This window comes from Euphorbia lathyris, chromosome 4 (assembly GCF_963576675.1).
Source record: "Euphorbia lathyris chromosome 4, ddEupLath1.1, whole genome shotgun sequence".
Taxonomy (NCBI): Eukaryota; Viridiplantae; Streptophyta; class Magnoliopsida; order Malpighiales; family Euphorbiaceae; genus Euphorbia; species Euphorbia lathyris.
Window position 1 is genome coordinate 39,848,920 of NC_088913.1, and position 5,287 is coordinate 39,854,206.

A 5,287-nucleotide genomic window follows, 5' to 3' on the forward strand; every position below is an offset into this window, starting at 1 on the left:
TGACTCAGTTTGGACTTCCGAGACAAAACCATGCATGACTTTTAGATTTTCATCTTGCCTAGTGTTATCTTGGAGAAGATATCGGAGGTCACTCAGTTTGACCTCTTCAATCTCATCACATCGCCTACTGAGTACCTTTATTTTCTTGTTACACTTTTTAGTTAGTGTGTATAAATCACGCAGGGCGTTAACCATCTCATTTCTAAGCAAGAGTAAGGTTGTTACCTCATTGGAGTGGTCCTCTTGGTTAGTGTCATCAGAGAGGTCAGCTTGCTCAGATTGGTAGTGGTCAGCAGTGTCGTCGGCCATGAAGCATATATTTGCTATCTCATTTGCATCAGCTTCAAATGAGGTTGACTCATCATTGTCACTCCATATGGCCACCATAGCTTTTCTGCTACCTTTCTTTTCTTTCCTCAGATTTGGACAGCTTGATTTAATGTGCCCAGTTTGGTGGCACTCAAAGCACGTGACAGGCTTGGAGCTGTCCTTTTTGTATTTGTCGCTAGACTCAGCTTTGTACTTATCACTTCATCTGAATGGCCTTTTGTTGTTCTTGTCATTCTTTCTGAACAGCTTCTTCATTTTCCTGGTAAACATGGCCATCTCCTCATCATCTGATGAGTCAGCTTTCATGACAAGTGATTTTTGTTTCTTGTCTCCTGACTTTTCTTTAGCTTCAAAGTTCTTCATTGAGATCTCATGGGTCAGCAGAGATCCGATCAGCTCGTCATATTTGTACGTGGTCAAGTCCTGAGCTTCTTCCATAGCTGTTTTTTTAGCTTGCCAGCTCTTGGGTAGACTTCTCAAGATCTTCTTCACTTGCTCTTCTTCTGTGAAGTTCTTGCCGAGTCTTTTCAGCTCATTTATAATGTTGGTGAATCTAGCATTCATTTCCGAGATGTCTTCGTTGTCATTCATCTCGAACAGCTCGTATAATCTCATATGTTGGTTCACCTTTAACTCTTTGACCTTGCTCGTGCCTTCATAGGTTACTTTGAGCTTCTTCCATATTTCCTGTGCTGACTCACAACCTGAAATTTTGTTGTACTCTGCAGCATCTATCGCACAGTGAAGCATATTGATAGCCGAAGCATTATTTTGTAATTTTCTAAGGTCATCTTCTGACCACTCAGTTTCACTCTTGATAACTTTTTCGTTGTCTACTCTTTTGTAAGGCACATATGGGCCTTGAACTATTGCAAGCCACACACTCATGTTTGTAGCTTGAATAAAGTTTTTCATCCTGTTTTTCCAAAATGTATAGTTTGAAGCGAAAAACAAGGGAGGCCGACTAATTGATAATCCCTCAGGGAGTATCTGTGTTGTTTGATTTCCTGGAAGGAAACGAGTGCTGTTCTCAGCCATTTATCGGGATCAGCTCAAGATAGTTATATCTTTGAGTAGTGAGCTACTTAGCTCTGATACCACTTGTTGGTCCTGTGTGATTAGTTCCAAGGGGGGGTTAGGAACTAATGTAACTTTTTCGTTTAATTATGCTGGCTTAATTAATTCTTAAGTTATTTGGCTTTATTTTGATCAGCACGGCCGAGAGATGTAAGACAGCTTTAGTCAGATGCTGACTAGAACTATTTTACTTATGAGTTGGGAATCAACACTTGAAGTCAGCTTCCAACTTAGCACCACGATTACTCAGTGTCAGCTTTTACAATTTATATCCTGAGCAATTTAATCAAGCAACACATACAAATATATATTGAGAGGGAGTTAGAAATTACTCAGCAAGACTTATCCTGGTTCGGCCTCTCCGCCTACGTCCAGTCCCTAGAGTCCCTCCGGGCTTTTTCAATCCAATACTGAGCTCTTTAAAGATAGAGCACAAACCATTTACAAGGCAGTTGAATATGCAAGAGTACCTTCCTCTATTCATCTACTCAACTCCTACTGAGCGCTATAGCCAGACACTCAGATTCCCTACCGCTGAGTACTTAAAACCGAGTACTCAGCACAACTCTCTCAATTTTACAATTGATACAAACTTGTTCTTTCTAGATGAAGAACACTTTAGATGATTACAGAATCAATCTAGCTTTTACACAGAAATGGAAATTTGGTGTAAGACCTTTTTTTCTTGTTTGAATGTGCTTTGTATGTATGTTCTTTTTCTCTTGTATTTTTCGACAATCGGCAAAGGATCCAAGAATGAACTTGTCCTTTTATAGTTGAAATCTGAAGTCTCAATCATTTGAATCTGGATCTATCCGTTGAATTCAAATGGCTCTTTCTTGCGTCATTGTTCTGGTCAGCTTTAGATTTGCAGGCCAATCCCGTCGTCTGAATTTAGCAGGCATCAGGCTTGTCTTCTTCCCGCAGGTTCGTCTTCTAGTGCCAGTTCATCTGTAACGCCCGTAAAATAATAATACACAGACATTGATTAGGTTCATGCATTTATATACTGAAATTTAAAATAAATTATATTAGCATAGTTTGTATAATTATATCGGTTTTAATTTATTCTCTAATGATAATTGTGTTATTTATTAAATTAAAATATTAGGAAGCAGTTATTTACTTGTAGAATACTACTTAAAAGAAAAAGAAAAAGGAAAAAAAAAAATAAGAAAACCTAAATCGCACGATAGAACCACGATTTGCTTAGAACTGTTTTCCTTCGGCGGAGAAAAAGAGAGAGGAGAAGAAAACCATCTCCAGGTATTAATTATTTCACAGGAGATGTTTGGTTTTTAATTTTCATAGCTTCCTTATTTCAAATCCAAGCATTACTCTTTCATAGCTAACAATTGAAATCAATTCTACTATTTTATTATTATTTCTGAATGATTTCAAATATTTTTTTATTATTTCTTATACACCATCAACACTTTTGTCAGATGCTACTTTTGACAATTGAATATATATATATGTTCTAATTAGATTTTACCATATCATGGATTAATTCATATAAGACAAATTCTACCTCTTAGGACTTGGAGATATTTTGATTTTTTTTTTTGAAACTAATTGTTCAAAAAACTCTTTAAACAGTTTCAAGTTTATCCTCTTTTTATTTAACATAATTTATGTTCTATAGGTTACAAGTTTCAAATTCCAGAATATTAGAAATAGATAATATTAGTTGTTTCTATATTATTCAGGTATATATAATTAATATATATGTGTACTTGATTATATATATAGGACACGAGGATCAAACGGAAGATATACCAAAAGAATTAGCTGATTAATAAGACTTGCTTTGGGTAATAGAGGTAAGTGGTTAATTAAATATATAGTATGTGTTCTTGTTTGTTTGGGTGCTATATTTGATTCGGTGTAATAATTGCTTATTGATTGATTTATATGCTTAACATGTATACTTGATATATTGATGATGGCTACGGTGACGTGAATGAATTGAATTTTGATATTGATGGTTGTGAGGACATGAATGGTTTTTAGACCGAGACTTATTAGTGATCGAATGAAAGTTGATGATGGTACATTTGATAAATTTTGCATAATAGGAAAGACTGGAAAATTATGAGAAAATGCTTATCTAGGATAGTATATTCAATGGTTGCGACTGAATTGAGAAAATTGAACTGTATGATCATGTGAAATTTTGACACCGGGTATTTGTTACGATAGGGTGTCAGGTACCGAGTATTTGTTACGATAGGGTACCTAAATGTATATTATTGGGGTACCGGGTATTTGTTACGATAGGGTACACCCATGATATAGATATTATGGCCATGCAACCATTGAGTATTACTATACTAGGATAAGCAGGGCCCTTAAATTAAACGACTATTAGTTTGCAATTCGTTGTAATGTTGCTTGATAACCTATAAATTAAATGTATGAAACTATTGTATGCGCATGCGGTTGAACTGTGTATTTAATTAACTATCTTATTGAGTCGGCAACTCACCCCTTGCCACCACCACTTTTCAGGAATAAAAGATTAGGGACGCTGGTTCCGATAAGTCAGTATGTAAAGTCGACGTCATTAGGATTTTAATTTTTGTTACCTTGATTAATTACTGAGACCTTGTATGTCAATTTTTTTTATTAGTTCAATCGACATCGAAACTATATTTTTGTTCAGAATAAGTTTGCGGTACATTTTAAGCTCATATGAAATAGTAGTGAAAGTTGAAGTTTTGATTAAATAATTTCTTAATTAGCTTTATTACGATTTTTTTTATCTATAATATCATCTAGTTTATTTGAAGTAGATCATAAATGTTACCTCTGATCTTTTAGTGATTAATGTGTTAATTTTAGGGATTAATTAATCTTAGGAATTTACTAAATTTTAGTGAATTGATTGTAGGATTATTCATCGATGAAGGAATTGGATTTTGGATGTTGACATGTCGATGGAACAAACGAAGAGAGAGAAATGGTGAGTTGTAGAATTAGAAAGTTAAAGATGTAGAAAAAGAAGAGTTGCAGTGAACAAATGAAATGATAAATAAATAAAAAAGCTTAAAAATTGATTGGCCATTTGAATTTTAAGTCCAAAAAGGTTGATTGGTCCCTTGAACTTCCAAAGTGTTTCGATAGTTTTCTGAACTTGCATAAAATATACAGTTAGCCCTTTAAACTTGCGTAAAATATAATCAATTCATCACTCGGTTATAAAAAAAACTAAGTTAAATGCGGAATATGCATTCCACGTGTTTTAGAATGTTATTACATGATTCAATAATAGAGTAAAAATGAAATTATTATTTGCTCAACTATAAACATTGTATTCTCTAATATCACAACTGCAATACTCCGATCTTGATTGTTTTACTTTTTTTTTAAACGCGTGCAATATATTTTCCGCATTTAACTTACTTTTTTTGCAACCGAGTGATCAATTGATTTACATTTTTATACAAGTTCAGGAGGTTAACTGAATATTTTAGGCAAAAAGCATCCTGAGGCCCCTGATCTTTCATTGTTTGATGCATTAAGCCCTCGATCTTTTATTTAGACACATTGAGCCCCTGATCTTTCACCATTTGGTGCATTAAGCCCTCGATCTTTCATTTAGACACATTGAGCCCTTGATCTTTCATATATGGGTGTATTAGGTCCTTCCATAAATCAATTAATATATAGGTTTATTAATGGCATGTTTGGTTAGGTTTATATAACTGCAGCGTTTCGCTTTTTCTCTGGACACTGCAACATTTTGGAGCTTTTCACGAAAAGCTCTTTTCATGAACAATTGTTTGTAGTTACTTGTTATTGATAAAATTACTCTTCTTATTTAAACAAAATGTGCTTCCATTTTAACATTATTTTTATTTTTAGAACATAATTATCG

At 34.3% G+C, this 5,287-nt stretch overlaps 1 long non-coding RNA gene across 1 annotated transcript; it reads left to right on the forward strand.

Moving 5' to 3' along the window:
* The first annotated feature begins 2,602 nt into the window (after positions 1 to 2,602).
* On the forward strand, positions 2,603 to 4,992 carry LOC136225728 (uncharacterized). The gene is made up of 3 exons (XR_010687263.1): positions 2,603 to 2,673; positions 3,160 to 3,230; positions 4,301 to 4,992. It is a non-coding gene; the product is annotated as an uncharacterized lncRNA (long non-coding RNA).
* The last annotated feature ends 295 nt before the right edge of the window (positions 4,993 to 5,287 follow it).